The 24,706-nt window shown below is 45.9% G+C and overlaps 1 protein-coding gene across 2 annotated transcripts in view; it reads left to right on the top strand.

The window, feature by feature from the left end:
• GRIPAP1 (GRIP1 associated protein 1) overlaps window positions 1-24,706 on the top strand; it is a 1,613,923-nt gene that overhangs the window by 674,996 nt on the left and 914,221 nt on the right. The gene's annotated exons all lie outside the window — the stretch shown is intronic.

Genomic DNA, 24,706 nt, shown 5'->3' with positions numbered 1-24,706 from the left:
TCACACATGGCAATTACATCATTCTCAGCAAACACTTCCATAGACTTACTGACAGTGGCTAATGCTACCAGCGTTTATCCTCACAGAACCTGTAAAAGGAGATAATAGAGACATTAGTTTTTCAGCAAACTACAGAGTTCAATAGTTAATAGAAAAGACTTACCTGTCTAAGGTTATCTCCGAAGCAATTATCTTGTGTCATAAGTTTTACTCACTGCTGCAGCATTTTCAGTCCGCAGTCTCGCTCGTAGTCACAGCATCTTCCGTCAGAAGTTTCATTCATCGCTGCAGCATCTTCAGTTAGCAGTCTTTGCTCGTAGTCGCAGCATCTCCCGTCAGAAGGTTCACTCCCCGCCCTAGCATCTTTAGTCAACAGTTTTAGTTTGTAGCCGCAGCTGCTTCAGTCAGAGGTTTCTTCCGCAGCCACTGCATCTTCCAAAGGTATTTTTCCTCAGCTTTCCGAAAACCTGTAGACAAGACAAGAGATATTTAAATTAACAATAAACTAATTTAATAGTTAAAGGAAGAAGACGTTTACTAAGCATTTTACGTGCCTGAAGGTTCTTCAAGTTTTCCCCTCACAGTTGTTCCCATCCGCTTCCCTGAAGGCTGCAATTACTCCGTACAGGCAAACTTACATTTTAAAACGTTTTCTCATCCTGAGTAACTCTGCAGCCCTACGCAGCCATAATTCAAACATAGGAATGAATCCAAGCCCTAAAGATTACAGTATTTTTACCAGCTACTTACCCCAGCGCTCACTCTTAAAAAAGTAAAGACATTTTGTGACAAGAGACTATAGAATACTTCAGCTACCCACGTTACCATAGCTTCTTCATTTCAACGCGCCCCTGTAGAAAAGCAGTATGGAGAGCTCCACAAAAAATAAACACAGGTGAGAAGGCAGGGATTAAAAGAGTACACATTTTACGCAGTAGTATCTTAGTCAATAGATGTTATAGTGTTCTTTAATTGTTATTGTTGTTTAAACATAAAGGGAATCCAAAAACTGTCAAGCACCAGGTCCACAGGCTGAGAAGGCATTACGCTCCAGAGGAGTCCATGTAAGCGTTACAGAACGCAAAGCCGTACTTAAAATACTCCACCTGAGCGTAATGGAAAGCACAGAAGTAGACAATGTATCCCAGATTCTGGGGGAGATAAGGGCAGAAATCCATGCAGCTAGGTCAGAAACCGATTCTCTCAGGAGAGAGTTGGTGGTTAACAGAGAATGCACTGATGAATTGGGACGCCAATTATTACAGTCCCAAGCAGGACAAGCACCACTGCCAGGTGGTGTTCCACAGGGTCAAGTTTCTGCTCCCAGTCCTCCTCTACAGGTAGTTTTACCTGGGAACATTCTAGTAGCAGCCCCAGAAAGGTTTACATGGGATCCAAGGCATTTTGCAGTTTTTATGAACCAATGTAATTTACACTTTCTGTGTAGACCAAGTGTCTTTCCTTCAGATCAGGCTAAGGGTGCATTTGTGTTATCATATCTGGGTGGACCTGCTGCTGACGGGTCCATACCCTTAGTCAGTACGGATGACCCATTATTGAGAAACGTTCCTGCTTTTAGGCAGGAGTTGGAGAAACTCTTTGCCCATCATGCTCAGGGACAGGCCTTGGATAATGAGCTGCTATCTTTATGCCAAGGTAACCAAGAACTATTAGATTACATAGCTTCCTTTAATTGACTAGTAGCAGAGACTAACTGACCTGAGGAGAAGCGAACAACACTCTTTTATCAAGGATTACGAGGGGAACTCAAAGACAAATTGGTGCAAGTAGTGAACCCTCCAAGTTTGTTTTTTTTAAATATTTGTTTATTAATTTTTACGTTTACAACCAGCAGGGCCGAGAACTGGCCTCATACAACAACTTTTAGAACGCCCCCCTTCTGTCAATACCTCCTCCCCCCCATCCAACTATCAAGATTGTTACAAGCTGCACCGCAAGGTCCTTATATTGTTTCATTCTGAAGTGTTTGTGTTGTCACTCGAGGAGTCCATCATCTTGGGGGTGAATAGCATCACCGTGAGTTCCACCCATTGGAGTAGGTCATCAGAGGTGTCCATTCTCTGTTGGTTTCGAGCGCTCTCCCAGGCCCCCGTTTCAGCCTGTGTCCATCTCCGGAGGTCTTCCCACCATGTGGCTAAGCACGGGGCTTGAGGGCGTTTCCAACACATGGCGATGCATCATTTTGCGAGTAAGTACATTAGATCTTTCAGCCTGTTCAGTGGCTTATTTTTCCGATTCTTGGGGTATCTTCCCAGAATGCATGCTGTGGACGTATGCACCTCCAGGGTGACGTCAGCCTCAGCTACTTTGGTTTCGATTTGTGTCCAGAAGGTTTGTATTGCAGGGCACCCCCAGAACATATGGGTCATGTCTGCGCTGGGTTCGCCACACTTGGGGCATCCTGTGACGTTGGCTCCGTTAAATCTAGAAATAATTGCCGGGGTGAGGTATGCTCCGTTCGTAATGTAGAACTGTATAAGCTGAAACCTGGCGTTTCTGGATACTTTTTTGTGGTATCTAGCAATGGTTTCCCACTCAGCGTCTTCAAATTGCTGTCCAAGTTCTGTTTCCCGCTTTGCCCTGCACTTGAGGCTGTGCTGAGTAGTGCAGTCTAGCAGTGTTTCGTAAACCCTGGAGGTCTCATGGCCCCCTTCCGCCGCCGCTAGTAGGCACTCAATCGTTTCGTGTCCGGTATCCAAGTTTTCCATAGATGGCCAGCGGGCAGCAACTCTTTTTACTATCGCATTATGTAGTAGGAATTGACCTGTGTGTATTCCTGAGATTTCCTGTAGTTCAGCAAAGGTCAAGATGCCTTGAACATCCACTAGATCCCCAAGGGTGGCAACGCCGCATAGCTCCCATGTGTCTCTTATTATTTTCCGACTCCCCGGTCTGTTTGCCATGATTGCGGCTATCGGGATCTGTGGGGAGTAGGGGTCTTTGAGGGCCAAGGCTTTGCTGGCTCTATTCCAAATCTGAGTTCCGAGTTGGACTAAGTATGGGTATCGCCGTTTATGGCGTAATCCGGTCCACAGCAGGTTCCTTAGCAGCGATTGGGCGATACTTGGTTGCAGCAGGCGGGTGTCTGTGGTAGCGCCATCCGCCACCCACCTTATCACATGTTTCAGCTGCCCAGCCAAATAGTAAAGTTCGAAGTTGGGGACCTTCAGGCCACCCCTATCATAGGGTCTTTGCATCGTGTCCAGGGCTACTCTGTGCCTTCTTTCTTGCCACAGGAATTTCCTGCAGAGCTTATTTAAGTCATTGAAAAATTGATGTGGAATGTTGTATGGCACGTTGGTAAAATGGTAAAGCAGCCTGGGTAATGCTACCATCTTGAGCAATCCCACTCTGCCAGCCACCGAAAGTGGCAGCTTGCCCCAAAAGTTCATAGATTTCGCTAGGCCTTCCTTTGCCCTGACTGTGTTAAGGATGTGCTCCGTCTTGGGGTCCCTATGGATCATGATGCCCAGGTATTTGAAGGAGGTGGGTTCCCATTTCAATTCTAGTTTGGGGAGCTTGTTGGCTTCTAGCCCACTCAGGGGGAACAAGCAGGATTTGCTATGGTTGATGTGGATGCCAGTGACTCTATGGAACCCATCTAAAGTCTCTAAGATGTATGGCAGTGTATGTTCAGGGTTCTTCAGATAAAGGAGCATGTCATCTGCATACATAGAAAGCAAATGGGATACCCCATCTATCTCAATGCCTACGTCTTCATATTCCTGTCTCAGGTATGCTGCGACAGGTTCAATGGCGAGAATGTACAGCATGGGGGTTAGGGGGCAGCCCTGTCTAGTGCCTCGGGATAGCCTCCATTTATCCGAAAAAATGTTGTTGGTACGCACTCTAGCGGTTGGGTTGGTGTAAATGAGTGTAACCCATTTGATAAAGCTAGGCCCTATTCCCATTTTGGATAAGGTAGCCAGAAGCCACCTCCAGTGGACCGAGTGGAACGCTTTGGAGGCGTCTAGGGACGCCACTGCACATTTCTCGTGTCTACCTTCGGTGCTGTAGATGACGTGGTGGAGTTTGCGTAAGTTTTCAGTGATAGTTCTGCCTGGTATGTACCCTGTTTGGTCTTGGTGTATTAGGATCGGGATGGCCCTGCGCAACCTCGTGGCCAGTATAGCCGTCAGGATCTTGCTATCTGCGTTTAATAGGGACAGGGGCCTGTATGATCCACAGTCTGTGGCGTCCTTATTAGGCTTCAGCAACGGTATGGTAGTTGCTTCTCGCATGGTGTCTGGGAGGTGGCCTACCTCGTACGCCTCATTGAACACCTGGGACAATAGCGGGACCAGTGTATCTTCGTGGGTCTTATAAAACTCTCCTGGGAGTCCGTCTGGTCCCGGTGCTTTCCCGGAGGGCAGCGATCTGATGACAGTCGCCACTTCCTCGGGGGTGACGGGGCCTTCCAGGGTCTCTGCCATTTGGTCCTCGAGGTATGGTAGCCATATGATATATAACACGTCCTCTATTGCCATGTCGGTGGGCGGTGAGTAGTCAGTATAGAGACCCTGGTAGTATTCTGCAAAAGTGCGGTTAATGTCCACCTGTGAGTATATATCTAGGCCTTCCGCATCTCGGATGTGGCAGATGGGTTGTCTAGGGGCTTCACGTTTATACAACCACGCCAGCAACTTCCCGGGTTTGTCACCTTGGGCATGGCTTCTTTCAATGTGCTTAGCATAACTAAGCTTCCCAAGCGCCTCCCAGTGCTGTAGGCAGGCCCGCTTTAGTTCGATAGTTCTACTTATATGGGTGGGATCCGATGAGGCTGCAGCCTCCAAGTGTTGTAGCTCGTCTTCCACCCTCATCAGCTGGGCAGTGATGGATTTTTGGGCGCCCCTTGCGGCTGCTATCATATCCCCTCTGATCACTACTTTGTACGCCTCCCACGCAGTGCTGATATGCTGGACACTGTCAATATTTATCTGCCAGTGGGCAGATATGTATTGTCTTATTTGTTCGCAAAACGCCTTGTCTAGTAGGGCTTCACTCCGGAGCCTCCATGTGGGTATAGGAGGTCTGGGTGCAGTTAAGGACCATGTGGTTATTAGGGGGGAGTGGTCCGACAGCACTCTAGCCAAGTATTGAGTGTCTTCGAACGCATTCAAGTGGTCGTCTCTTACTAGCATGCTATCTATTCTGGTATGCACTCCATGTGGTGGTGAATAGGAGTATACTCTAATCTCAGGGTGTTGTGCTCTCCAGAGGTCGCATAGGGCATATTGTTGTGTAAGGGCCTTTAATATTTTCGCCGGCGGGGAGGGCTGGGAGCGTTTGCTGTCTGATCTATCCACGCATGGATCTAGAGTACAATTGTGATCTCCTCCCCATATGAACGTACCATTCCGGCTTGGGCTCAGTCGGGTGTACAATGATCGAAAAAAGACTGTAGCGTCATAGTTGGGGGCGTACGTGTTGACCAGGCGTAGTTCCTTACCCTCTATAGTGCATCGTATTTGGACCATTCTACCCTCGTCATCAACGTCAGTGTGTATCACTTTAATGGGAATGGTAGGGGCTATCCATATGAGCACCCCTCTGGCATAGCTAGAGTATGTGGTGCCTATCAAGGTCCCTCTCCACACCCTGGCCATCGCTGCTAATTTTCGTGCGTTCAAGTGGGTCTCTTGTAATAGGGCAATGCCGATCTTGTGGCGTTTAAGGAAGGTGTGGACTCGGTGTTGCTTGCATAACTGTTCAACCCTCCAACATTCCATGTCATTACCTTGATCACATTAGCCATGAGTGTGGTGTGGGTAAAAGTTCTAGGTGGGCTGCACAGCAGCGCCAGGCTCCTGATCCGGTAGTCAGCCGTGTGACGAGCGAGTCTGGTAACCCTCCTACAAGTTGTGCCGAATTAATTGGTCTAACTATACAATTGGATCACCGACTGCAGGACCGGCGCTCTGATCGGGCCAGATCAGACACTAGATCAATCTATGTTCGTTCAAAAGACAGTGGAACTCGTCAAGTGACTGAAAGTCACTCTGTACCGATGCAGATAGGTGTTTGGGGTCCCATTTCTAAAGAAGAAAGAAACAAAAGAAGGCAACTGAATGTATGCCTCTATTGTGGTTCAGCCGGTCATCATTTGCGTAATTGTCCAGTAAAACCGCTGTGGAAACCAGTGGGAGCCGTAGACCAGGCAGACAGAAATATAATAAAATATGAACCAACGGAAAACTCCCGACGCCCAACAAGTTTAGAGGTCGACTTGTCGAGCCAGAAGAAGGAAATTCAGATCTCTCGTTTCATTGTTCCCGCTATCTTAAGTAGTGACCTTCAACCTTCCAAAATATATGCTTTGGAAGCATATGTGGACAGTGGCGTGATTGGGAACTACGTGGATTATTACCTAGCAGGCAAGATGGGTATTGGTATGCACCCAAAGGGCTGTGGTGGAAAATGTCACTGCAGTGGATGGTACTCAACTGATATCCGGACCAGTGACGAAGTGTACGGAAGTTTGCACCTTGCTTTGCCAGGAGAGACCTCGGGAAAAGATCTCTTTTGACCTAATTAGTGCTCCACAATTTAAAGTAATTTTAGGAATTCCATGGCTAGATAAACATAATCCACAGATTCACTGGTGTGCCAGAACCTTAGTATTTGCTGAAGAATGCAAACACTCTTGCTGTGTTCAAGGCAGAACCCCTGGAAAAGAAGTTCTAGCGATCTCAAGAAAATAACCCACTTTAGGATTAATAGGAACCCTTCCACCAGAGTATCAATATTTTCAAGAAGTATTTGAAGAAGAACAGGCCAATGTGTTGCTTCCACATCGGCCATATGATTGTCGAATTGATTTCATCCCTGGCTCAAAAACCCCATGCAGTAGAATTTATGCCTTAACCGTAGAATTTATGCCTTAACCGAACAAGAAAATATTCATTTGAAGTCATATTTGGATAACTACCTCGCCAATGTTTTTTTTCGGTCCTCCAAGTCCCCCATGGCCTCTCCTCTGTCCTTCGTGCCCAAAAAGGAAGGGGACCTTCGTACTTGCATAGACTATCGTGCCCTAAACCAGATCACAGTTAAGAACAGGTACCCCCTTCCACTCATCCCAGTGTTAATGAACCAAGTTAAGGATGCCAAACCTTTTACCAAACTAGACCTTCGAGGAGCTTACCCCTTAGTGAGAATCAAAGAAGGGGATGAATGGAAAACTGCCTTCCGAACAAAATACAGCTTATAGGAGTACCAATTTATGCCTTTCGGCTTATGCAATGCTCCAGAAAGCTTTTCAGAACTTTATGAATGATGTCTTATGCAAATTGCTAGATGTCTGTGCCGCAGTGTACCTTGATGACATTCTAATTTATTCAAACTCGGTCCGAGAGCACGTAACTCATGTAAGGGCAGTACTTATGAAACTACGGCATGTTATTTGTCAAGCTGGAGAAATGCTCCTTTCATGTGACCTGACTGGAATTTCTGGGATTCATCCTGTCACCAATGGGAATTCAAATGGATAATCGAAGAGTTGAAGCTGTTTTGAATTGGCCTTCCCCTACGTCAGTGAAAGTAGTCCAAAAGTTCTTTAGAATTTGCACATTTTTATAGACGCTTTATTGTAGGATTTTCCCAACTACTCCATCCAATAACTTAATTATTGCAAAAGCACAAGACATTTTCCTGGACCAAAGAAGCAGAAGAGGCTTTCCAAAACTTGAAAAAACATTTTACCTCAGCTGCCGTTTTGAGACACTCACAACCTGAGCTACCGTTCGTAGTAGAAACTGATGCATCTAGCGCAGCAATGGGAGCTGTATTATCTCATAGAGATACTGAAACGCGACAACTGCATCCATTGGCCTTCTGGTCTAAAAAGATTTCAACTTCAGAATTAAATTATATTATCGCAGATAAGGAATTATTATCAATAAAACATGAGTTCAAGGAATGGAGACACCATTTATTTGGGACCCGGCATACCATCACACTTTTCACAAACCACTGTGATCTGCAATATTTACGCAATGCAAAGGCTCAATCATCCCGGCAACTCCACTGGGCATTGTTGTTTGTGGAATACGATTTTGTTGTAACGTACCTCCCAGGAGTAACGAATGGTAAGGCAGATGCCATGTCATGGATTGGAGAGAAAGAAGAGATCCAAGGTACTTCATATCCAGTAAATATAATTCCAGAAGAGAAGGTGCTGGGAGTCACTGGATCTTCAAAAGAAGACCTAAAGTCACAGATTCAACTCAGCATGACCACTTCAGAATTAGAGGCCTGGAAGTCAAAAGGATCAATGTTTTGCATTCAAGAAGGTTTACCTTATTTCCAGAGTCGTCTTTACCTACAGCAGCTACAGAGGAAGGTCATGGCTGCTTACCATGATGCCCCACTAGAAGGCTGCCCTGGAATCGCAAAGACCATAGCCAAGATCAAAATACATTTCTGGTAGCCAACATGGCACAAGAATATCATAGATTTCATCCAAACCTGTGGAATGTGTGCCCAACACAGAGGCTCAAAGCAGAGACCAGCAGGACTTCTTCAACCGTTACCTGTCCCACCAGCGTCATGGCATACCATTTCTATGGATTTTATTACTGAGTTGCCCCCTTCTTCGGGTTATAACACAATCCTTGTAGTGGTGGACTTGTTTTCCAAAAAGGCTCATTTCATTGCCCTCAAGGGGCTTCCCACGTCATCAGTTTTAGCAAAGGTGTTCCTAGAACAAATTGTGTGTCTTCATGCATTTACATCTGTGGTGATCTCCGATAGAGGGAGTCAGTTTATCTCTCAATTCTGGAGGAAATGTGAGTTGGCTAAAATTGAAGTAAGTTTATCTACTAGCCACCACCCACAACCTGACAATCAAACTGAGAGAACCAATGAAACTCTAGAATTATACCTTCAGTGTCTTCTCCACCAGATAGATAGTTCTTGGATGGATGTCCTTCGGGTAGCAGAGTATTCTTATAATAACTCTGAACACACTTCCACAGGTTACACCCCTTTTTACGTCCTTAACGGTTTGCCTCATCGAACCTCTACCTTCGATCCAACAGACTCCTTAGAAATGCCTGCAGTACAGAATCTTCATGAGAACATTACCAAGGTACAAAAAGAGGTTCTGAGACATTTGACTACAGTAAAGGATAGGCAAAAGAAATGTGCAGATAAACTTTGAAGAAAATCTCCAGAGTATAAGGTGGGAGACAAGGTATGGTTGTCTTCTAAACACATTGCACTTAAGGGCCCACGTAAATTCCAGCCTAGATTTCTGGGCCCATTCTCTGTGCAAGCCATTGTTAACCTTGTAGCGGTAAGATTGAACCTACCCTCTCACATGCAAATTCATCCTGTATTCCATGTTTCCTTGTTAAAACCAATGAATCCGATACCAGGCTACAACCATCGCCAAAACCCCTGATCATAAAAGGTGAACAAGAATTCTTAGTGAAAGAAATCTTAGATTCCAAGATTGTCAAAAGGAAATTATTCTACCTTGTGGATTGGAAAGGGTTTGGCCCACAGGATAGGACTTGGGAACCTAGTTCAAATATTCATGCTCCCAAATTGCTTCAAATGTTTCATCAGAATCACCCCACTAAGCCAGGGCCGCAGGGTCCATCCTTGGGAGGAGTTTTGGGGGGGGGGTAACTGTCATGTTTCCAGTCAGTGGGCATAACCCTCATTCAGGCCATCAGGCTAGGCATAGAACACTAGATACAGCAGCAGGTCAAAGGTGGGTGTTAGCCTGGCACACATGGCATTTAAATTATTCTCAGCATACAATTCCATAGACTTTTGTGATGTTTTACAGTATTTCCATACACTTGAACATGGGCGCCGCAAGTTCAATTCATAAGTTGCAGCACGTTCTATTCATGTTTCTGAGGGAGCTATTTAAGTTCTGCCTCCGCTGGAACGCGCGCTTCGCGTCTCCTCCACTGACAGCGGGTAACGCAACAAGCGTTTCTCCTCGCAGAACCTGTAAAAGGAGATAATAGAGACATTCGTTCTTCAGCAAACTACAGAGTTCAATAGTTAATAGAAAAGACTTACCTGCCTAAGGTTATCACTGAAGCAGTCATCTTCCGTCAGAAGTTTCACTCACCTCTGTAGCATCTTCAGTCAGCAGTCTTCGCTCGTAGTTGCAGCATCTTCCTTCAGAAGGTTCCCTCAGCACATTTGCAGTCAACAGTTTTCGTTCATAGTCTGCTTCATTCAGATGTTTCTTCCTCAGCCACTGCATCTTCCGAAGGTATTTTTCCTCCGCTTTTCAAAAACCTGCAGACAAGACAAGAGGTATTTAAATTAAGAATAAACAAATTTAATAGTTAAAGAAAGAAGACGTTTGCTAAGCATTTTACGTACCTTAAGGTTCTTTAAGTTTTCACCTCACAGTTGTTTCTGCACGGTTCCCTGAAGGCTGCAGTTACTCCGTATAGGTGAAATTATGTTTTAATACGTTTTCTCATCCTGAGTTACTCCGCAGCCCTGCGCAGCCATAATTCCTTTTCCTAAATTCATAGAACCTGCAAAAGAAAGGAAAAAAGAGCAAGTTATTAGAAAGAGAGATCTCTCCAACGTAGAAATTAATCCAAGCCCTAAAGATTACAGTATTTTTACCAGCTACTTACCCCAGGACTCATTCCTAAAAAAGTAAAGACATTTTGTGACAAGAGACTATAGAATACTTCAGCTACAAAAGTTACCATAGTTTCTTCAGCTCAACGCGCCCCTGTAGGAAAGCAAGATGGAGAGCGCCACAAAAAATAAACACAGGTGAGAAGGGAGGGATTAAAGGAGTACACATCTCACGCAGTAGTATCTTAGTCAATAGATGTTATAGTGTTCTATTATTGTTATTGTTGTTTAAACATAAAGAGAATCCAAAAAGTGTCAAGCACCAGGTCCACAGGCTGAGAAGGCATTACGCTTCTGTGGAGTGCAGGTAAGTGTTACAGGCCCTTTGTTTGCCTGGAATTGTTTCTGTCTTGGTGAGGAGCTGCAGATTGCCTCAACATTAAAAAATCAACCTTGTTTGAGTGATGGTTGTGCTTGAACTGGCTGTCTATGATTGAGACAGTAACTCAAATTTAAATGTAGCAAGTCTTTTCCTTGAATTTATATCTTAAAGGGATCAAGAGCCATTCTGCACTTGACCATGGAATCCAAGCATCTGGATAAATAGCCAGTCGGTCGCCGGATTACTGATGCAGTTTCCACCATTGGCTAAGGCGTCCATTGCAAGGCAAAGTTCTGCTCTTGACTTGACTGGGGAAGCCTTCTGCCGTCTTCTCTTTTAACTGGTGAGCCTAACCAGTTACATGTCCTGCATTGCTAAGGTTGTCAATCTGGAGCTCTGAGGATTTGTGGTCCTGTGTCTGAAGAACAGCCCCAGATGTAAGGACACTTCATGTGTCTGGGATCTCGTGCAGTCTGGTGCTGCACAGGTTTTCCTCACAGTGGGCCTAGGACATTGCTGCTCTCGATCAAAAAGAGGAATCCTGGTGGATCCAAAGGCCTTCGTTTCTTCATCCTACTGCCTGCTGACTCTGGGCTGGGTCACTCCAACTGCTTGTCATGCCTGACGTCTCCTATGGGTCGTCCAATGTTGTGGAAGTTGTCACCGACTTCTTCCTGGTGCTTCAGACCAGTCCAAACAGTTGGTGTTAAGAAGGATTTCTGAGCTCTGACCTAGAGGGGCAGAGGTTCAGAAGGCCAACCTAGTTTCTTGGAACAGGGTAACTTCTGGACAAGCCAAACCAATCAGGGTAGCTGTGGCAGGCAGTCAATACTAAGTCTCATGAGGGGTCAGGGTGATTGACCTCAATGAGCACACAGAGCAAGGACACTTACCTTACAAATTACTCCAGACAGGTGTTATATCAAAAATAGACACATTTATTACAAGGCCTTTGTAACATAGACCATAGCAAAAGATTCAGAGTAACACTAAGTAAACCAATACATCACACTTCATACAATATATATACAAAGCCATTGGGGTCTAAAGGGTTAGATGCACGAAATATGTCGACAATCTAGATGGAAAGGAAACAGACAGTGCAGGTAATCTTTAGGCCCAGTTCAACATCAATAATACACCTAACTAGGAGGCAGTCCAAGCCCTACGAAGAGGGGAGCCTTGTGCTCGATAGTACATGCACGCACTTGTGCCAATGGGCGGAATAGGGTCTCTTCAAGGGTCTCTAGCAGCTCAGGAAGGTGGATGAGGCGATGCAGAACAAGTTCCCACTATTCAAGAAGGACCTCTACTTGAAGGCAGAGGCAGTTCGAGAGTGCAGGATGTAGTCACTATTTTGCAATAGCTTTGGAAAGGAGAGGGGCCCCCAGGGGCCACTCATGCATATAAGTGGGCTCTTGCGCTAGGGGCCACCAGTTGTTGTAAGGAGTATTCACCGGTCCCCGACGCAAACAGACCCAAACTTTGCCAGTTCAGTCCTCTTCGCTGGCAGGTTTGAATGCGGCAAAAAAGGACATCTCGGCACATTTCAGTTCCTGAGATACAGCGATGAATCCCAAATGGGACAGTGGTGATTTCTCCATTCCGGGAGGATGAATCTACTCAGTTTCACTGCAGCAGGCTTCAGGGGCAAGAGGGTCACAAATGCAGTGAACTTGCACAGGTCGTTGCCGAGGCAGGGCAACACAGTAACCGCGCTTACTCCAATCCTGGGGCACTCGTCTCACTTCAGACCTAGGAATGCCAAGTGTAGAATGCCAAGTGTACAAAATTCAGTGTGAGGGTGCCGGGTACACAGAGCTAGCGGTATACCAAGTTTCGAGGGCTTCCTAGAAACAGCAGCGGTGACAGAGCAAAGCAACTGGGTAAGCTGGTCAGTCCACTGGTTGGCTCAGGGACAATTCCGCGAAAGCTTACTTGCAGGATTTGATGAAGGTGCTGAGAATAGTTGGTCCCACTATTCCAATGGGTCAAAGTGTCTTTGCAGACCTTCTAGGGCGACCAGATGCAGAGGGGGTCCCACGGGACGACAGCCGGCTCAGGGTGCAAAACCTTCCAGCGGGTTACCAGCGGTTCTTTGACTCGGCTTTGTGTTGCAGGATACTTGGATCCTATCCTTTGTTCAATGAGAACTCCGGAGATCGACATGATTGATTGATTGATTGATTGATATTTTATTTCTATCGCGCTCGTACACAAGTGTTTCAGAGTGCGACAAGGGAGGGGAACAGGGGAGAACAAAACAGCGATCTTACTAGGCCCAGTGAAATTGAGAACGCGCAAGTGCATGGAAGGGGGGAGAGGTGGAAAGTGCGAAGCAGAGGAGAAACAGATACATAACAATAAATAAATAATAAAGGCAACAAACAGTGGTAATGCAGCCAGCAATTTGCAAGTGCTAGGTTTAAGGCAGCAGACAGGGTAGATCCGATAAGTGCAGGAAGACATGGTAGTGGTGTTTTCAGTCTCCTCTTATCCAAAGTTCCCTTCACGCCAAAACAGAGAGGACCCAATGGGAGATCTGCTCACAAACACGCACTCCATACGTGGACCAATCACGGACCACGGTTGTCCCAGGTATTCATGGCTCTCCAGACTGTCTGGCACCCAGGATGTGTATTGGAATCAGACATTCCTGCCCACATCCTGGAGGCACACACTCAAGGCATGCAGAAGCCCGCAAAAGTATTGGGATTAAAGTGCATGACCAAATAAGGACTGACCCGGGTCGATTCGACCCGGGGAAGGTGAAGGGGCAAGATGGCCAAAGGTACATAAGAGTACATAAGAGGAAGGCAGGGTGCGGACAACATTAGGAAAACCCTGGATCTCATGGCCACCCTTTGTAAAGTTGGCAACAGTCCCCTCCTGTTATCAGTAGATGCCGAAAAGGCGTTCCACCGAGTAGAGTGGCCTTTTCTGGGAGCAGTATTGAAGTGGGTGGGGCTGGGAACTGCATGGATTCAGGGAGATGGGACACTGTACCACAGGGTCCAAGCCAAGGTCTCCATCAACGGCACCTGATCCGACCCCTTTACACTTTCATGAGGAACAAGACAGGGCTGTCCGTTCTCCCCCCTAATATACTTTCTTGTTATTGAACCCTGTGCCCAGGATATTCGATCCAATCCCCTGATTCACGGCATCCCCCGAGGAGGCAGAGAATACAAACTGGTCATGTTTGCCGACGACATCTTACTATTCCTCACCCAGCCACTAGAATTCATCCCGGCTCTCTTCCAAGAAATAGAGCAGTACGGTGCCCTATCAGGCTTTCAGGCAAACCTTCAATAAACAATAGTTGTAACCTTAAAAACCAATGTAGAAATACTGGAGCAGCTAAAGGTGAATTGGGGCTTCCAGATACAATCCAGATCTGTAAAATACCTGGAGGTAAACAATACTATCTCCCTTTCAGACCTCTTTGAGGCAAATTATGTCCCCCTATGGAACAATATCCAAAGTGATGTTGGCAGATTGTCCAAATTCCCTCTATCCTGGGCAGTACGCTTTACCTCTATAAAAATGAATGTACTGCCACAGTTCTTGTTTCAGTCTCTCCCTATAACCATCCCTACGCCATTCTTGGCTGAAGTGAAACACACTTTATTAAAGTACCTGTGGGCTGGTGAGAAGCCCAGAACTCCGTACTCCACGTTAATTCAGCCCAAAGAGTTGGGGGGTATGGGATACCCAGACCTGGAGAAATATTATAGGATCACCTGTGGGAAAATCCTGAGAAACAGTGGGTAGCGATAGAAAATGGTATTTTTTCGCCAGTTAGACTGGGGGAATGGCTATGGGTCCCCTTGTCAGCAATGACGCGAAGAATTCAGGAGCTCCCCATCCTGAAAGTGTTGTGGGCCCTTTGGCATCCATCTTGAGTCATGCCGGTTGTCACCACCTGGCCCTCTCCTATTAATTGCATTTCGCCCCCCCACTCGAGACCTTATATGTGAGCTATACAGTTTTCAATCTTGGTACGAGGCGGGGCTCACATGAGCGGGACAGATGTGGAAGAAGGGAGTCTTCATCTCCATAGAGGACTTAAGGGAGGCTCTGCGAGGCACAGAAATCCACACCATGCAATACTTCCAGCTGCGAAGTGCGCTGAGCGATGCCCTTTGGGGCAATTCACTGAAGCGCCCCCTTACCCCATTTGAACAAATACTTAGCACTCCCCCAAACAACAAAGGGTCTTATTGCGCGAATGTACAAGTCACTACTCACTAGAGGTCATCTCACATGCCTGACGTTCGAAATCAGGTGGGACGCAGAGCTGGGACTGGAAGACAAACCAGAGGTTTGGAAAGCAATACACGGAGCGGTGTGGGCCTCATCAATTTCCGTACAATACAAAATGCATAATGCACACTTACTGGTTAGATGGCATTATACCCCTGCACGGTTGTCCAAGATGTTTGTCGGCACTTCCCCCTACTGTTGGAGAGGGTGTGGGGAAAGGTGTGACTATTGGCACCAGTGGTGGGAATGCTGTGAAGTGAAAATGTACTGGAAAGAGGTTCTGGGGTGGATTCAGGCCATAGACGGGATTCCTAGAGTACTCTTACCAGTGTTGGTTCTGTTTGGGGTCGAATCAGAATCGGACGAAGACGACTCTTATGCAAAACTCTCACATATGCCTTGTAACCTTCTCCTGGTGGCAAGGGTTTGCTTAATGGTCAAATGGCAGTCAGCTTCCCTCCCTACGAAAAGAGAATGGCTGCACACGCCATATATGAAATGTAGAGTCTTATGGCTGCTGTTATGGAATCTCGGAAGAACATAGACATGATATCGCTACCCTTTTTGGAATACTATACAGAATATTGGGATTCGTTAAGACAAATTGGCTCTTCCCAACACTAAAGCTATTGAGCGATGCCATTAGGAATGACCCAAGTCACCCACTTACTTTCACTTCTGTGTTAAAAACCTGTAATGCAACCTATGCATTGTAAAATAAGTACACCGAATGGTGCCGTGTGAAGTTCCGCCCATTTCTTTTTTAACTTGTTTATCTTGGTACGGAGAGTGAGGGTGGGGAGTGGGAAGGGAGGGAGGGAGGGAGGGAGGGTGGGCTTCATCGAAAAGTTAAGTTTTCGTCTAATAATTTGCACCGTAGTTGTTGTATCGACTTGGTAATGACCCGCATTGTGAGTCCAGCATGTATTATGTTAAGCTTGTTGGAAGAGAAAAAGAAAAAACTAAATAAAAATCTGATTAAAAAAAAAAAACGCAAAGATCCCTGGACCAAAGTTAATTTTTTACGATCCCGGTAATGGCAGAATTCCTGAAAGGCCTTGTTAATAAGTTTCCGCCAACTCCCTTTGTTGTTCCGGATTGGGACCTTAATCTGGTTCTGACATTTCTGATGGCGACTCCCTTTCAGCCTATGCACTCTTATCCCTTGTGGCTTCTCGCTTTGAAACCAGCCTTCTTGGTGGCTATTACATCCGCTAGGGGGGTGAGTGAACTTATGCTGTAAGCCACCCTTCCTGCATTTTTTTCCGGGAGAAAGTTTCATTCAGGGTAAGGCCTGGCTTCCTCCCGAAGGTTGTCTCAGAATTTCACCTGTCGCAATCCATCGACCTTCCGGTCTTCTACCGAGCTAGAAGATTCTGGGCCCAAGAGGAGATATGCAGCGGATCCCCCAGTCCACCCTCACTGTTTTATGTTCCCACTCTAAGGCAGGGGGCTGTCACAGGAATGTTTACCCCCCTCCCCTCCAGGCTTACTATAGATGTGCCAGAACCCCAAACTGATAGTGTCAGGGATATGCCTACCCCCACTACTCGGACCAATATGCTAAACCAGAAAGAGGTAGTCGCTGAGGTCCTCACACCCCATCAACCCTAACCCTACTAGGGACCGCTAACAGGAGAGGGTGATGGTTCTAACCCTTATAGAAACTCCTTTCCACAAGGTGCACACCCTTGGAGAACCATTCAAGATCCATGGCTAGACCCAATTCTCTAGTATAGAAAAGGAGGCCTCTTGCTTTCAGGGATCAAAGTTGCAATATTTTGTAGTCGGGCAGGGAATTGTCTTTCCTTTTGCATTAATGCCAGAGCAACCATTTTCCATTGGGACCCATGGTCACAGAACAACAGAATCGCGGAGTTTACACATTTATGCTAGAACAATGCCAAAGTGATTCACGCTGTACTTCTGAGTAACTGAACAGACAGACCCCATTCCATCAGCATCACCAGAAGATTTTCTACCTACCAAATCACTCTGTGGGAGAGCAGAAGCACACAGAAAACACTGGCCATGACAGCAGGGCTTCTAGGAGGAAGAAGAGGAGGAAGAGTGGGGGTGGGGGAGACTCCACACCTGCCCAGGGCCTTTTTGGATGGTGGCAGACTTTCATGTAAACTTCGGCCAACCCCCTGCCAAGCTATGCGACCACCCACCCATAGCCTTATCACAAACCAGCGCAGCCCTCAGTTCCCAATTGTCCACCATTATTAAGCACTGCACAAGGGGAGGAGAACCCCTACTGTAAAGAGCAGTCAGTTCACTCTGGCAGTATGCTGCATCTAAAGTGAAGTCTGAAGAAGCAGTTGTTGGGAGTGTAACAAGGGAGAGGAGCACATAGATGAGAGCAGGAAGAGAGAGCTGGCGGTTGAAGGGAGAGTCATGTATTTTCAGGCAAAGGACAGATGTTGAGTGGAGGAGAGGGACCATCCGAGGGGGAGAGGGAATTGCCGAGAGATTATAGAAGTACCATCAGGCAACCAACACTCAGGAGGGTGAAGGAGGTTGAAACCCTTAACATCAGTAGCAGCGATGAAAGAGGTAGAGGGGGAGATACCAATACAGTTCCTGAGGAGTTGGGAGGAGAACAGGCCCCCTTTTTTCGAAAAGGAGCAGGGAGGTTCAAGCACACCACATCGCTCCAGGCCAGAAAACACATCGAGGGGGAGGTATGAGACTGTGCAATCTACGTGCGGGCCAGGAAGCTTACTCTGACGGGGTCAATGAGGTGTTGTCTTGGAAACGAGGACCTTAGAAAACGGAGGTGGTCAACCGAAAAAGAGCATCTCAAGCTCTGCCCCGTGTGCATGTAAGAGTGGGTTAGTCCCGGAAAGGCTTAACCTCGTGGAGACCACCTGTGGACTGATCCAAGCCCTGAGCATAGCTGCCGTGGATGGGCCACCATCCTATTCAATTGGTGAGGGTTCGGAAACCCAGAGAATCTGCGTTATGAAGACAACGTGACACTTTGCCCCAAGAATCTCATGAAAAATTTCTAATTTTCGATTTTTTAAGAGGTTATTTTCAAATCAATTGAGGTTCCTAAATTAGGGGTGGACCCTGCAGCTTACCACAACCTCCAAGTGGGCTCCCACCCTCCTACTCCAGGATTCCCTATTCCCCACAAATATGCTCAAATATTGGTAGACTATTGCCAATGTCCTGCTGTCTGGATCTCTGGATCTGTCTCTTACCCTAAGCAGGAGGCGGGGGGCTAAAGACTGTGGCCTCTCTCTTCTCTTCTTTCTTCTCTCTCCTCCGTCTCTCTCCTCCTTCCACTGATCCGTCTCACTTCTCCCATCTCCACCCTCCAACTGGTCTCTGCCCTCAATGCTCTGCTTCCTGTTCTTACCTTTCTCCCTCTGTTTATCTTTCCCCACACTCCATCCCCATTATTTTGTTCTCTATCTCCAATTTCCTGTCCCCACCTGCCAACTCATTCCTGGTTGGTCTCCCCCCTCCCCAACACTGCTCACTCCCACCTCTACCCTCCTGACTCTATCTTCCCTCTCTCCTATATACCCACACCCTGACTTACACCTACTCTTCTCTTTCACCCCCTTCTTTTCTCTCTATCCTTCCTCCAGTCAATCGCTCATTCACTCACAAACTCAATTGGTTGCACCCTCTTCGACCCAACACCTTTCTTTTACTCTCTCTCTGTACTGCAACAGTCATCTCCACCTGTCACATCGTCCTCGCTGGACTCCTGGTCTCCCTCTTCTGCTCCAGACCCCAACCGAATACCTTTCATCTGCATCTGTTTAGCTTCCAACCCGGGTAACAGAGTTTTGCTGTGTCTCCCCTGCTCTATGGCAGTCTTTCCATTCACAGTTCTTTGGCTGGTACTCCTTGATTCCCGTGGGGTCCATCTGAGGTTAGTGAGTTTGGTGTCTTATTCCTTTTGGGAAGGGAAAAGTCCAGTGCTTTTAAAATTTGGTCATAATTCTCCGGTTCAGCTCGGGTGCATTCTGGGAGTGGCAGTTCCAGTCTGCCACTTATTTTTCTTGTTTCCTTAGCTCCGGGATTCCTGTCAGTCTTGGCAGGGGTAGGTGTTCACAGGTCCTTGTGTATTATGAAACGGAGGCCTGAGCAGGACCATGGTGGATAGGTATTTAGGCTGGGGCAGTGTTACCAATTTCCTTGTACACATTCATGTACACCGTGGAGCTAGGGACACAGAACTCCCTGCCACACCGCCCCTGTTGTTGGACCTACTCTGGCTATACCCTTATAGGCCGCTCACCCCAGCTTGAGAGTGCTCCCTGCGCCACTCAAACAGGGTCACATACGTGTCACTAAGTAACAAAGAAAAACAGGGTTATGAATCGGACACTCAAGAAGGGGTGGACAGGTGCCGTTACTGGAATGGTTGTAAGAGTTTTTCTTTCTTTTTTTTTTTTATTGCATCAATTAGTTACCAAAGGAAACTTTAAATGCATTATGGAGATAAAAAGAAAAGAAAATAATTGAAAAATTGAAAAAAGGAAGAAGAAGAAAAAAAACACAGTTACTTCAATTCTATATATATGTATATAGGGGGGGAAACAGTATAACTAAAAAAAAATAACTAAATGTCCAGAATTGTAAAAGTTTCTCTCATAAAATTCAACAGAGCCAGGGTCGTAGATACTTTTTCCCCCCTTCTCAGAATTAGCCACCTGTCCTGCAAGGTTAAAGTACTTAAATTTGAAAGGTGCGTCCCCAACCATTTCTCTCTGAACTTAGTTAAGGTAAAACAATTCATCACTAGATGCTGTAAGGTTTCAGCCTCTTGCCCACAGCCTCGACACAGCAAACTGGGTTTTTCCTCTTTTTTGGTTCTTCTCCCTAAGACTTCTCTTGTGTGGAAGAGGTTTAGTCTGAATTTTAAGAACCGCTGTCTTTCCGTATTTGAGGGAAATTTATCCAAGTAAGGGTGGACGGTGCCTCTGCAATAGTGCTCGTCCATGCCTTGGGTGATTGATGGCAAAGCGATTTTTGGGGGGAAACACCTCACTGCTTCGAAAGCTTCCTGCATGTCGGATATAAAAAGGCAAAAAACAGCGGGAGCCAACCGACAGCCCTGTTTCAGACCGTGCATGGCCACCACATTGTTTGAGAGGTTGCCCTGTCTGTCCAACCTTACTCTGAGGGTTGTCCCCGTGTGGTTCGAGAGGTTCTCTCAGGTTGATCGGACATCCCCATTTCCTTAATTTGTGCCATAGCATTCCGCGATCAACAGAATCAAATGCCTGTTCCAAGTCTATTGATGCGATATAGATGTTCTTATATTTCTTGGCCTTAACCATGCATTTGATTATATTGTTGAGTAGCACATTTAAGGATGTTCCAATGCCCTTTCGAAAACCCGATTGCCAAGGGTCCAGATGGTCTGCCAGCCGACTCCAATCATTTAGATGTTTCAAGATTAGTGCTGCAAATATTTTGCCGACGACATCCAAAAGGGCAATCGGTCTGTAGTTAGTGGGCACGGACCTATCTCCCTTCTTAAAGATCGGCAAAATTATGGACGTCGTCCAAGATTTAGGTAACTTTTTTAGTCTTATGTTGTTATACAAATCCAGCATGAACGAAGCCCATTTTTCCGAGTCTCTTTTGAGGATGTCGTTGGTGAGACCATCAGGTCCTGCAGCCCTTGAAGAATTGGACAGTTTAATAAGATCTAGAATATCTTGTTTTCCAAATTTAGAGTCCCAGGGCTCATTTGATGGTAAGAATGGGGCAGGACCACAAATTTTCCCCATAGAGTAAAGGTTCCGAAAGTGAGTTTCCCAAACTTCTGAGGCTATTGGATTTACCATTTTTGAGTCGGAAGGGATGTTTATTTCATTGATCAACTTCCAAATACCAGTGATGTTTTTAGTAGATAGTAGGTGAAGCATCTTCTCACTGTCTTGTTGCATTATTTGATGTTTGTGTTGCTTAAGCCAGTTCCTGTAGGTGTTTCTAGCTTCAGTATACAGGACTAAGTCAGCTGGTGCTCTGGTTTTAACGTATAATCTCCTGGCTTTTTTTACCAGTTTTTTTTTTTGTCACTACTTGGTGATCATAGTGGTACCGCTTGCATTGGTGAATTTCCTTGGTGACTACTTTTGGGCGAAAGATCTTCAGTGTTTCAGCATATTCTATCAGGTTGGGACCTTGGTCCTTGATTAAGGTATCCAGCACCAGGCCCATCTCTTTTCTTCCCATGCGTAGTCTATTGCCACCAGGAGTTGACTCAAGAAACTGGTTTGGTAGGTGTTTGCCTGGTACAGACGAGAGCTTGTTCCAGGCCTCAGATTTGAGTTCCAGGATGTTGTGATCACTCTGGATCGTCGGAATCACTTCCAACGATATTAATTTGCCAATGAGATTTTCTGATGCAAACATATAGTCTAGTGTACTTGTTTGGGCACCCCGTTTCCATGTGCGGGCGGCTGGTTTGGCGCCCGCCAAGTTACCGTTTACCAAGTGTATATTTCTGGCTAGTAGTTCCTTCTCCATGACCACGCCTCTCGTTATTTTTTTTGAGGCGTTCAAAGGCAGGAACTCTATTTTCCTCTGCTTCTTGTCGTAACATTCCATGTTCAAGTCACCACATAGCAGAATTTCATGTAGTGGGCATTCAATCCTGGCATCGTCTATGGCTTCCAGTAGGACTTCCATGAATTTGTCCTCATCTCGGGCTGTTGGGCCCCAGTATACGTTGCATATAAGCAACTGCCAGTCTGGAGTAAGTGAAGCTGGTTCTGACATGGATGCAATCCTAGTAAGTTGGATCCAAGGGTTTCTGTTTAGAGAAGAGAGCACTTTTATGCCACTAGTGCGCTTTACCCCCAACAGTAAACCCGAGCTCGGTCTGCCTTTTGTGCCCTTTGTTGCAGGGTTTAGATATAGCTCAAACCTGTCCAAAAGAGGTAGATCACACAACCAGGTTTCTTGCAAGCAAAATAGGTCGTAAGAGGACAGGTGTGTTGCTGAATTGCCAAGTAAATGCACATAACCCCTTGTGTTCCAACTCATGATCTTTTTTCCCTTTTGGTTTGGAGTTGGAGTGGGCACTCGTAGATGGGTGTTGGCGTTATGACTTAGCAAATAGGACCCCAGCCAGCCAACTCCCGTCGTCTTGACTATTCACCAAGTTTGGTCCTGCTTTTTCTGATAGAATATGCACGTGGTCTCCTCCACTATCCACCGTCTACCACTATTTCCTGCTTTCATCGGATGATCCTTATAGGGTTTGGTAGTGGTACTTCGGTGGTTGTGTAGTAGATGTTTCCGAGTGGCTACACGGTCGGAACTGTTTTCCTCCTCCAACTCCCTAAGCACGAATCCACATAAGTTACGTTTTGGGCCCAACTCTAAGAGTAAATTTTTAGTGTTTTGATCACTTGTGTGAAGAATCACACTGTTGTGTCGCTGTTCATTATGAAATTCGATCCAGTCTAAATCCCTCGATTTTAATTTCTCCAGAAGATCCAGGGATTGTAAGAGCCTCATAACGTTAGCCCGATTCATAATTAAGTTGTCTTCGTAGCCTAGAGTTCTTTCCAATAATATTCAGTAGTGTTCCTTGGCATTTTTTGCCCCGGTCCATTGTGGGCATTGTGATTGTTAGGCCCACATGCCGGTTTTCTCTCAATCGTTTCTGCCCATGACACTGTTCTTTTTGTTTCCTTTGACGCGTCAGGGCTGACTCCTTTATTACTGGTAGTTTCCAGGGATCTCTGGACAAGAAAGTTCTGTCTGTCTTCCAGTGTTGTGTAAACCAAGGCGTTAGATGGATATATGTCTGCCCTCTCTTTTTCTGTGGGGCTGGCCGATATTTCTCTACCGGAGTGCACTCTAGTTTTCCACTTGAGTTTTTTGTCGAAGACCGAGTTCGAAATCGATAACGTGGGCATTGAGGGCTTTTTGAAGGACACTAGCTGCACCGCCCTGTCTTTAATCATCTGAGCCTTCGTCTCCCCTTTAAGGTCGACTTCTTTTATCTTGCTGTATATTTCTGGATCTTCTTCCTCAATACCACTTTCTGTTCCGGAGGTGTTCGATCCTGACTCCCCCTCCCATGTGGTGTTTATGTCTGAATAAACAGATAAGTCCATGAGAGAGATGTCCATATTGTCATTTGTCAATGTGATGTCCAGTGGGCGAGGGGACTCATCAGGAGTTACTTTTCGGCGGGCAGCAGGAGCAATTTCTGTTTTTTTTATTACTGGTCTCTCATGAGTTGGCAGTTTGCAGGGAAGTGCCAAGTTCCTTGGAAGGGATAGACCAGTTGCAATTTTAGATCTCAATGTGAGTTTTCTTGTAGGCAAAGATCTCTGTCCTATAGGTTTGTCCGTTGGTATGACTATTTTCCCATAGTTTTTATCGCCTTTCTTGTTTACTTTAAGTAGATCTTCCTTCATTGGGGATAAACCTGATTTTGGTTTCTTAAATAAGTCAAATAATGTGATGTTGCTAGTTGGCACTGGAGCCTCGAGCTGATCCCGTGTAACCAGGGGCAGAGTATTAGTTGCAATGGAAGATTCTGGACATCCTTCCTTCGGTGCTAGCCTACCCTCCTTCGTTGCTGGGCTAATTGCCCGCACGACAGGGTCCGTGTTGGTAGAACTGTCCTTGTATTTAGTAGTGGAAAGTTCCTCAAAAGTACTCTTTGTAGACAGAACCACCTGCTGGTTGTGAGTCTGTTCCAGGGAAGTCGGACCACTCTCCGGGCCACCTGCACTCCCTAACCTGAGACTTGTCCTTTCCGATCTTCTTATTTCTTTTTCTTTTATAATTGGCTCGATGATACTTTTCAAAATGTTTGTCGTATGTTCGTCATTTTTTTCGAGTTTCGACTGAATTGCCGAAACAAAGCCTTCTATAAAGATCATTTTAGAAAACATCATTGCGATTGTTGTCGTAATGGTCCCGAAGCTGATCATTTTGCGACTCAATAAGTTTCATAAAGGGGGCCATTACAAGAGCAAAAGCTGTGATCATTCCAGGATCGATTTGGGGATCCTTTTTAGAAGGAGCATCTCCTTGAGTTGATTCCAAGACGGACAAGAGATCCTCTTCTGTGGGAGAGGGTTGTCTTCTTTGCCGTTTAGTTTTTCATTATGGTTTATGACAGACATTGCTTCCTGGACCTTTTTTGCCATGGTATTCCAAATAGATCGTTTCCCATTACTGAAACCTAAATGTGTCTGCCTCTTTGTGCCGCCCACCAGGCTACCCTGTCTCAAGTGTTACTCTTTAAACTGTGAATTCTAAAGTATATTGTGTGTTCCTGTTTTGGATATAAACTGTGTTTTGTGTATGTGTAATCATTGTTTTGCTTACCTTTTAGTTCCTTTTACCTAATGCATATGGGTTGCTAAATACATAGAAGTAATTTTCACTTACCTCTGTGGACATTCTATTGCTTTTCAAGGTCTTGTGTTTGTTAATTGTACTTCGCATCTAACCCTGGTTTCCTAA

Source organism: Ambystoma mexicanum, chromosome 2p (genome assembly GCF_040938575.1).
Source record: "Ambystoma mexicanum isolate Mex_15411 chromosome 2p, UKY_AmexF1_1, whole genome shotgun sequence".
Taxonomy (NCBI): domain Eukaryota; kingdom Metazoa; phylum Chordata; class Amphibia; order Caudata; family Ambystomatidae; genus Ambystoma; species Ambystoma mexicanum.
The sequence above is the reverse complement of the archived record's forward strand: the minus strand, read 5'-3'. Positions and strand labels throughout refer to the sequence as shown.